Source organism: Callorhinus ursinus, unplaced genomic scaffold, assembly GCF_003265705.2.
Source record: "Callorhinus ursinus isolate GAN/ISIS: 27379988/994484 unplaced genomic scaffold, GSC_fseal_2.0 scaffold13, whole genome shotgun sequence".
Lineage (NCBI taxonomy): Eukaryota > Metazoa > Chordata > Mammalia > Carnivora > Otariidae > Callorhinus > Callorhinus ursinus.
In genome coordinates this window covers 27,338,804-27,349,839 of record NW_027397075.1, presented here as the reverse complement: position 1 = coordinate 27,349,839, position 11,036 = coordinate 27,338,804, and positions in this window count along the sequence as shown.

Here is an 11,036-nt window from a genome sequence, read left to right as displayed (position 1 = left end):
CTCAGGTCCTTTGCCACTAATAGGTCTTCCCCCACATGCTAGCTTTCTATCTTTTGTCTTCCTTTTTTTTCTTTTTTTGCTGACATCTTTGAAGTAAGATATTTATATAATTATCAGATTGTTCCTAAAGGATTAAAGTTTAATGGAGAATTCTTATTAGCTTGGTATCAAAACCCAAATCTCCTGATAGCCTGTAACAGTTAGCATTACTCATCTCTTATTATGTACCTGACACATTTCCAGTGCTTTATATCCGCCGACCTATTTGATTCTCACACTAACTGTATGAAGTAGGAACTATTAATTTTCCCATTTTACAGAGGAGGAAACCGAAGCACAGAGACATTCATTAATTTGCTCAGGTTATGCCACCATGTTTTCCCAGGATTGGCTAAAACTCAGAGCCTGAGGCAAGCACTAAAACGTCCAGGCTTCATGCAGGGGATGCAAACCTGAGTGACAGTGAGATGAGATGAGGTGAAGCATGGGCAGCCATGTTCCCTGGGAGTCTGGACTTCTCCAGAACGTTTGCAAGGAGAAAGTGTACCTTAGAGCAGTCAATGGAAGGGAGGACCCCTTCCCTGCATCTGCTCGCTCCCCTTTGATGGAGGTGCCCCTCGCCTCCAGGGCTCATTACCCCACGCAGTCCCTCAGCTCAGCAGCTGCTCGGGAAACCAACACTGTGATGTTCCATCCAAGTGGCAATGTGGAAGGGCCACTCGCAGCAGGTGGGGTGCTGTCAGAGGGAGAGGAAGATGGAGGCACTTGAGGGAAACTGAGAAGACTGGTGGAATCCTGTCTCATTCAGGCGTGCAAGGAGGACAACACTCCAGTAGCAAAACTCCTAGAACCTAGAGGAATTTTTTTCCCTAGGACTGCCGCAATAAATAACCAAAACCTGGTGGCTTAAAACCATGGAAATTTATTATCTCGCCATTCTAGAGACTGAAAATCTGAAATCAAGGTGTTATCAGAGCCATGATCCCTTGGAGGCTCCAGCCAACAATTCTTCCTTGCTTCTGTATAGCTTCTGCTGGATCCTGGCAGTTCTTGGCTTGTGATGCATCACTATAGTCTCTGTCCCTGTCTCCACATCACCCCCTTCTCTATGTCTGTGTGTCCTTTCTTTATAGGGACACCAGTCATTGGCCCATGGGCCTACCCTAAATCCAAGATGATGTCACCTTGAGATTCTTAACTAATTCCACCTGCAAAGACCTTTATTCCAAATAAGGTCAAATTTTGAGGTTTAGGGTAGACAGAAATTTGTGGGGACACTATTTCACCCACTTCACCAGGCTTTAGGAAACCATCACTGCTGTTGGTTTCGGTGAAATAAATAGAATAAATATGCCCCTACCTAAGAGAGAACAAGGTCCATTTGGTGCTCTAGAAAGTATGGAGCCAAATGTTTAAAATCAAAATACCTCAGAATATATGGATAATTTGGTTTACTGAGCTTATCAGAATAAACCACTTGATAGCTACTAAGAATTTTGAATTAAAGTACATATTCTTTGGCATCCCCAACTGAAATGAGTCTAGCGACACAGTCACAAAAAATGGATAACTTGATGTAGAAGTCATCTAAGTGGGTCACAGACACATCTGTACACACATACACACACACAGAGATAGATGATAGATAGATAGATAGATAGATAGATAGATAGATAGATAGATGATAGATAGATAGATAATTGATAGAAAGATAGACGATAGAAAGAATAGGTTTGATATGACATTATTCCCAGTATTATTATATACAAACAGACAAAAAGACCCAAAGCACTTTGCATTTGTATACAGTTGGAGGCTTTTCTTTTAGTTGATGCCATTGGTTACTTCATTTTACAAAGTGTGAAATTTTGTTGTCTCTTCATGCCATGAATTATATTTTGTCCTAAGTCCATCTCCTTTTGGAATTTGCAACAGAGTGTGCTTTGTATTGTTGGTCATTTTCTCTGTAATGTCACTAGCCAGATGGCCACGTGATTTCCAGTTTTGCTTCCTTTACTCCTGGAAGCATTTCTGAGGGATAAGAAGTATGACTTGAGAAGGGAGGAGTGGAGAGCGCCTTACTTCATTGACATTGGCCTATTTCACCTCATCCTTGCAAGAAAATGTTGATTCAGTACCCACAGTGGATGCACCAGTCCCTGCACTGGGCTCAGCACACACAGGTGTATCCCTGCTTTTAGCTGGCTAGTCATCCAGCTCACCAGACAGCAGCTGCCTGGATATCCTCAGACAACAATAAGTCAGAAAAACCAGAGTTTCTGAGCTATGCCTTGATCTGAATTTGATGTCTTGAGAGGCATCAGACAAAAAGAATTCACCCCTTGCTCTTAAAGGTATTTATAGGGTCAAAGGCTGAAAGGGACTTCAGGAAGCATTTGATCCAATCTCCTGATTTCACTCAACAGACAGCTGATAAATATTTGTTGAATGTCAGCAATGTACCAGGTACAATACTATGCCCTGCAGAAACAACAGTGAGTAAACCCAAGCACAGAACTCACCCTACTGGAGCATATACGGTTCAATGGGAGAGGTCAGATGTTACCCAATAATTACACGAATAAATATGAAGTTGTGAAGGTGAAGTCTTCCCAGGAAGTAGCCTTAAGCTTGGGTCTCACAGGAGAAGCTCTGCAGAAGCAGGCAGGCGGGAGGAGCATACTGGGCAGAGGGAGCCGGCAAGCTCACTGCAGACTCCCAGCCTGCAGGAGTCCATGAGAGCGGCCAAGAATCTGTACTTCTTGCGATCTCTCTCTCTGTGATTCTGATACAATCCTGAGAGAGCCGTCATTTTGAGAGCACAAGCTCTGTGTTCAAACAGACTTGACCTGGGTGTCCTCAGGCAAGTTCCCCTCTAAAGCCGTGGCAAGGCGTTCCTGAAAGAGTACAAAGAAGACATCCAGTATAATGAGGGTAAACATTTTGCACAGTCAGAAATGCCCCTGTAAGTCTGCAGCTCAGCCAGATGTCATTTTCCTTTGTTCAGGGACAGACTGCCTAGGGGAGAAGCCTGACTCATATACATAAGGACGAACCAAAGGGAGGGACAATGTGTTGTCAGGACAAGATTTATCTTTGACTTCCTGAAGGGAACAGGTTGCAAAGGTGGGCCTTTGGACCGAGTGATGTAAGAGCTGAGGATGGAAGAACCATGGGCGGAAGTCAGACTGACCTCACCCAGCTGGTGAGAACGTTCTTCTCCCTGGGAGTAGCTAACACCACAGCAGCTGGAGACAGATGCCCAGTGCTGGGGACAGTCCCATTGTTTCAGGATCTTCCTTGTATTGAATCCAGCCAGGTATCCCTTAGATCAGTCAGGTCCTGGCAGGAAGCAGGTGCACACATTCAAGAGGGGTGACTGGAGAGAATTCATGAAAAAACTGTGTGCAAAGGTGGGAGCTGGGTTAAGATGGAACATCCTGGGGCCAGCTATGGCTAGAAACTGCTGAATACCACTCCAGGCCTGAAGTGGCAGGGTGAGGGGGGGTGATGTTGCTGGAACCTCGCCTTGGAAGGGGGACCAGCCAGCAGAAGCCAAGGTTTCATGGAGAGAAACCCAGCCACTGCCAACCAGGGCTTGGCAGGCAGGGAGCCAGGGGAGTTAATAATTTGAGCCTCTTCTCTCATCCTTTGGCATTCCGCGGGTGCCTCCCATTGACCAAACCCCACCAGGAACCAGAGCGCAAGAGGCACAACCATGTGGCACATAAATCTTCCCCAGAACAGGGCGCCTGGGTGGCTCAGTCCTTAAGCGTTTGCCTTCGGCTCAGGTCACGATCCCAGGGTCCTGGGATCGAGCCCCACACCGGGCTCATTGCTTGGCGGGAAGCCTGCTTCTCCCTCTCCCACTCCCCCTGCTTGTGTTCCCTCTCTCACTGTGTCTCTCTCTGTCAAATAAATAAATAAAATCTTTAAAAAAAAAATCTTCCCCAGCACAGTGCAAATAAGAGATCCAGAAAGTGAAACATCTTGGAAAATGATAAATCTTTCTTTTTTGAGTACCTGACTATGTTCAAGCACTTTCCACGTATTTCCTTATTTAATATTCATGATGGGTGAAGAGTAATGTGTGAATGCATATATGTGCACACACACACAATCACACGCACGCACGCACACACACACACACACACACACACTGCAGGGCTTTGGCAGGAGCAGAAATGCTGCAACTCTATTAGTGTTTCTGTTTAGGTGAAGCAAGCCCACAGTTGAAGAGAGTTGAATTATTTTGAATTAACTGAATTAATATTGCAGCATTTAAAAAGCTGGGATGGAGAATGAACGTCATTAGCTCAGCTGCAGACTGTTGCCAGGGGATGGGAGGAGGGCAGAGTTGCAGTTCTCAGTTCTACCCTGTCACGGTCTGCGTGTGAGCAGGAGACAGTCTGGGCTCCACAAAAGTGGGATTACAGTGCAGAGCCCTCCACACTGCCCATGCACCCCAGAGCCGGGGGCACACCTGGACCTGGACCTGGACCGGTAGCTGGGTACTTGGCAGAGGAGACTTGCCTGGTTCTGCCTCCTATTTGGTAAGAATACAAAATCAGAAAAATTCTCAGGGAATGAAAATGCACCTTAGCCTATGGTTCCAGACTTTGGAATGCATAAAGGTCACAGGGGAGAGCTCGCTGCAAACACGGATTCCAGGGCCCCGTCTCCAGAGATTCTGCTTCAGCACATCCCTCCCTGACTGGGATGCTACAGTCTGTGGACCTCACTCAGAAATGCTGGTTTGTGGTGGGAGTGTGTTCTTAGGCCCGGGAAAGGCAGTGGGCTTCCTCGGTGACCATGTCCAGCACCCAAAGCTAGAGGTGAAGGGACTGATCAATACCACATGGAAGTACAAATGTGTAGTTGCAGCAATGCGGGCAAGAGCGTGGAGCTTAGTTGAAGGATAACCAGGCATGATCAGAGGAAGCAACAGATAGGAGCAGTGCTGGGGGAAGCACCTGGCAGAGACAGTGGAAATCTGGAAGAGAAGGGCTGTTCAGGGAGGCTACTTCTGCTGCTCAAACCCAGGCCCATAGCCTTCAGAAGGTCAGAGGGAAGGGCTTGGTAAATGTGCATAAGTGGATCTTCCAAAGCACTCTAGGATGGGTCATCTTGCTTCCATGCAAGTCAGGTTCACGGGTCTCTGTCCAGTCCTCCAGCGCCCTGAGAAACCTCGTAGGGCTTGCTGGGTTGGTCAGAGTGATGTAAGGTGCATCAGGATCCTCTATGTGAAACCGGGAGACATGGGTTTATATCCACACACTTTTCACCCATACGTCTGTAACTTTGGACATGACTCTACCTCTCAAAGCCTCCATTTCAAAATTGGCAAGAGAACTAATGAAGCTGACTTCACCACCCCCATCAATGCAAAGACGAACTGATTCTTGTTGGAGCCCTGCAAGTAGAAGAGAACAAATATGTACCGTGGTCTCCCACTTGCTTGATGGCATGGTTTATATACCAGGTCTGAGCGTTCATAAAGCCGATTTGAAACTAGGAACTTTGGCTTGGAATGACATCACTTAAGATCTCCTTCTCCACCATGAAGGCTCCTCCTCCTGCCTGTCGCTCCCAGACGTCCCGAATTCTCCTCCCTTACTCCCTGCCTCTAGTGCCCAGCCCTGTCCCCCGACATCTGCAAACTCACTGTCTCAGTGAGCTCTGCCATCCACACTCATCCGCGTGGAGTAGTGGAGCCCCTGAGTGGTGAAGCAGTGCATTCCTAGCTTCACCATTCCCAAACAAATTCTTCCTGGCACTCGTGGGCTCAGGACTACTTCGTTGCCTGCAGAGCTGGCTGCTCATTACACCGATTTGCATGAGACCCTCCGCTCCGGGGTCTAGTGTTTCTCTGAGGTGATAATGACAACCTACATTTGTGTCAAGCTTTACAATTTACAAAGGCTTTGCAAGACCGTTATTCGGTATGATTCTCACAGTAATCTCATGGCAGGGAGAGGAGCAGGTACTGTGATTATCATCTGCATCTGACAGATGATCAAACAGGTTTTGTCTAGCTCGGTGTTTCTCAACCAGAGATGGTTCTGTCCCTCAGGAAATGTTTGGCAATGTCTGCAGGCATTCTTGGTTGTCACGTACATTGTGGGGAAGGGAGATACTGCTGCATGTGGATAGAGACCAAGGATGCTGCTCAAGATCCTACGGCGTTCAGGACAACAAAAAATTATCTGGCCCAGAGCATCAGTAGTGCCAACGTCAGGAAACTGGTTTAATGTCATTTAGCTTACTTGTAGAACCAGGATTTTGATGCAGATATTTGGATGCCAGGCACCTCTGCTCGTTTCAGTATCATCTGCCACTGCTCTGAAGTCCGGTCATGACTGCTCGGTACTTGGGATAATAAAATGGCCCCACTAAAAGAAACAGACGGACGAAGTCGAGTCCCCTTTGTGTCTTGTGCCAACTATAAGAATTGGGGTGAGTTACCAATCCTCTCTCAACCTCATTTTCTTCAACCATAAAATGGCTATCCTAGAACTGTGGGAAGACTAACTGGGCAATCACATGTGAAGTCATAACAGAGTAACTAGCACACAGTAGGTGCACTGTGTTCTACCCTGCCCAATCTTCCCTCTTCACTCTCCTTAACTTTGGTTCTCACTCTTTCTCCCGCTGCCTCCAATACAAGCATTTTTAACCTCACTGGTAGCTCTCAGGCCTCACCTCAAATGGCATAATGGTGGATGCCCCAGAATGGGTCGAGCAAACAGTGGCGAGCTTGAGGGACAAGACAGCCTGGGTATGCAGAAGCTATTTAAGACCTTCCTCAGCTAAACTCTGAAGCTGAGAAATGTTCTTTTTGGGGAGAGAACATGGCTGGTTCAGCAGACACGTGGCATGGAGTTCCTCATAGTATGTGTGTAAAGACCCTGTACATAGAGCTGAAGCTAAATCCTGATTATAGACAGTAGTTAAAAGGGAAAAAAGAAAGTGTGGAAAAATGGAATCTTCGCATAATTTCCAACCAATATTTCAGGCTAAGCATCTGCTCACTCATCTGGGGCTACCACCTTCATCCAGGCACTGCAGTGAGCCATGTCTTCTGCCTTTCCCAAAGCTTGTCCATGGAGCCAACAGGTCACACCCAGAATACTGCAGTGGATTCGGTGTGCTCGAGAGTGATGCCGTAAGTATACGCTGTTTTTCTTGCCAACATGCAATCCAGAAAGTGTAAAAATAACTCACTCAGAGGGGTAAATTGATTCTAGGATCATTCTGGGGGCTCCCCACTGAGATCAGGCCAAAACAGTATATTCGGTATTTCTCAAGAAGGAATTATATCTTTGAGGAAGTCACCAGATTGGAGTGGATCCAGACCCCTAAAAGTGTCACCAGAGTGTCTGTGGCTTTCTGCAGCTTTCTGAAGAAGCCAGGCCTACTCAAAGCATTGGTGAAGATGTAGAGAAATTGGAACACTTGCACACTACTGGTGGGGACATTAAATGATTCTGCTGTTTTGGAAAGCAGAACCTCAAAAAGTTAAACATGGAGTTATCATATACCCCAGCGATTCCACTCCTGGGTTTATATCCAAGAGAAATGAAAACCTGTGGTCACTCAAAAACTTGTACATGAATGTTCATAACAACGTTGTTCATAATAGCCAAAAGGTGGAAACAACCCAAATGTCCATCAACTTATGAATGGATAAATAGCATGTGGTATATCCATACAATGGAATATTGTTTGGCAACAAAAAGAAATGAAGTCCTGACACATTACAACATGGATGAACCTTGAAAATAGTTACACTAAGTGTCAGACCAGTCACAAAAGACCACACGATTCTATTTACATGAAGTGTCCAGATTAGACAAATCCATAGAGACAGAACGTAGATTAGTTGTTCCCCAGGGCTAACGGGTGGGAAGAAATGCAGAGTCATTGCTAATGCGTACAGTATTTCTTGTTGGGTGACAAAAATATTCTAAAATTGACTGCGGTGATGGCGGTACAATGTGAATACACTAGAAGCCATTGTATATGCCTTAACTGATGAGTTGTTTGCTTTGTGAATTGTATCTCAACAAAGCTGTTAGAAGGAGAAGGAGGAAGAGTAAGAGAGGAAAAGGAAAAAGAAGAATCATCCAGGCTTTGGAAAGCTCAATGGCTGAGTCGCTCCAAAACATCTCAGGTTCATTGCTACTAGGAAATGATACAGTCCAGTGATTACTGTGTGGGCTCCGGAATAAAATAAATGATTTGGACTCAAATAGGCTTCAGTATCATTCAATTACTCCTTACCAAGTGATCCTGGAATTTGGGTAGATTTTTTTGAGATATCTTCTGTGTGATGGTTCTCACTTCAGTGTGCATCAGATTACCTGGAGGGCTGGTTGAAACACAGATTGCTGGTTCCCACCCCAGAGTGTCTGATTCATTAGTTCTGCGGTGGGGCCAGAGAATTTACATTTCTAACAAGTTCCCAGGTGCCGCTGGTGCCACAGTTTCTAGAACCACACTTTGAAAACTGCTGATCTCATACTTAGTTCTTGAAAGTCCTCAGATTACTGAGCACATGTTGTCAATAACAGCAGAAATCCATAGTACAAATTAGTTGTGTGTGTGTGTCTGTGTTCATATAAATAACCTCATAAATATTTTATGTGGCAATTTGTTCTAAGTGCTGATTTATAGTTAGTGACTGCAGTTTTGATGAAATAAGGAAAGGAATCACAGAATGGAGTCAAAAGACCTGAAGGTCATAACCCCCCAGCTCTAGCAATCTGAGCCAAAATGTTCCCTGGCCAGTTTCCTCATCTGTGAAAAATGAACCCCAGTAAGGCCTCACTAATATATGTTATAAGGTTGTGAGAAAGATAATAGGATTCCCTAGTTGAAAATGCATGGTAAAGTGCACATGTGTTAAACAGGTTCCTAACATCTACTCAGGAAAACCATTCTCTGTGAGGCCTCCAGCAACTCGCTCAAAGCCCTCAGCAGTTTCTGGAATCCCCTGAGCCATTGCATAAGTTGGGATGCTTTCAGCTCTAAGTAACAGGAATCTACACCCAAACTGGCCTAAACTATCAAGATGTTTACTTCTGCACATTGCAGGGAGTCCAGCCATGGTATCTCTAAGCTGTAAGACAGGAGAGGTCTGCCCAGAACAGGGAACAGGCAGGGCCTGGAAATGGTTGGGAAATGAATGTACAAAAAAGATAAGTGCTTCAATGACTTGCATTGTCTCTGGGAGTTCCTTAAGGTTTAAGATTACTCATATGTCATACCCAGAATGCAAGATGTAACTCCTGAGCATCATGATGCTAGAACTTAAAACCTCTAGGGAAAAGGGATGGAGGACAACCAATCAATCAACCAATCAATCTATCAATCAATCTATAGTAGTGGTTCTCTATTCCTCTATAGTAGCGGTTCTTAATGTTGGCTGTATGTAAGAATCATACAGAAAGATGTTAAAGGCTACTGTTGTCTGGGCCCTGATCAAAAGCTTCTGGTCTGGAGGGTTGGGGAGGAGGCTCAGACCTTGGTGTTTTTCAAAAGCTCCCCAGGTTATTCTTCCCTGGTGATTTTTGACAGGGTTGAGAATGAGTGCTCTGGCATATTAAAAATCAAAGTGGTCACCCTAAGCTTGGAGGACACCAGTTGTCAGCTGTGAGGAGTTACTTAGGGATAAAGTGGTAGGAGAAGATGATGCTAAAAAGAAAACTGAGGCCCATTTACCTGTTCAGCCCAGAGACTCTTCCCCTCCCTTTAGTAACCATAATCTCAGAGCAAACTGCATGCCCAAAACACACACAGATGCACACACACACACACACACACACACACACCTGCTTTCTTCCCATGTGGGACATTCTTTCTCCTTCAAGGTTATCTTGATTAATCTAGCCTGAATGCCATCTGGTAAATGTGCTATAGGTTGGACAAGGCATGGGATTTATAGTGTGATTTCTTTTTCCCTAGCTCCACATTCCGTTAGGAAAGTGGTTCTTAAACTTGGTTTGAATAAGAATCACCTGGAAAATTTTTTTTCAACTGTAGGTACTTGGGCTCCCCCTGTGAGGTTGTGGTTTAATAGGTTCTGGAGTGGAGCCCTGGAATCTGCATTTTAACAAGCTTCACAGGGGCCTAAGAGATAATTGGTCTACAACCACAATATAAAGAAACTTTTTTTTTAAGATTTTATTTATTTATTTGAGACAGAGAATGAGAGAGAGAGAGAGAACGAGACGGGGGAGGGTCAGAGGGAGAAGCAGACTCCCCGCCGAGCAGGGAGCCCGATGCGGAACTCGATCCCGGGACTCCAGGATCATGACCTGAGCCGAAGGCAGTCGCTTAACCAACTGAGCCACCCAGGCACCCTATAAAGAAACTTTTTTAAGGACAATCCTGATGAAAAATGAGAAATACTATGCACTTAGGAGACACCCAAGGGGCTCAAAAGATCTAAACAGCTAAATCACCAGAGAAGACATATGGTGGCTGATAAACACATGAAAAAAATGTTCAAAATCATTAGTCATTAGAGAAATGCAAATCAAAATCTCACTGAAATACCACTAGAAACCTATTACCCCATTAAAATGGTAAAATAAAGAAAGAAATGGCAATTTTCTGGTAGGGATGCACAATGGCTCAGCCATTTTAGAAATCAGGTAGTTTCTTATAAATTTAAACATACACTTACTTATGGTCCATCAATCCCACTCCTAGGTACTTGCCCAGATGAAATAAAAATTTGTTCACACAGAAAAAACCTGCACATGGATGTTTATAGCAGCTTTTTTTCCACAATTACCAAAACCTGACAAAACAACAACAACAACAACAAAAACAATTATCTTTCAACTGGTAAATTTATAAACAGCCTACAGTACAGCCATACCATAGAATACCACTCAACGTGGACTAATCTTGAAAGCATTATTCTAAGGGAAAGGAGTCGGACACAAAAGACTATTTATGTATGATTGCATTTACTTGACATTCTGGAAATAGCCAAGCTATAGTGACAGACAGTAGATCAGGGTTTA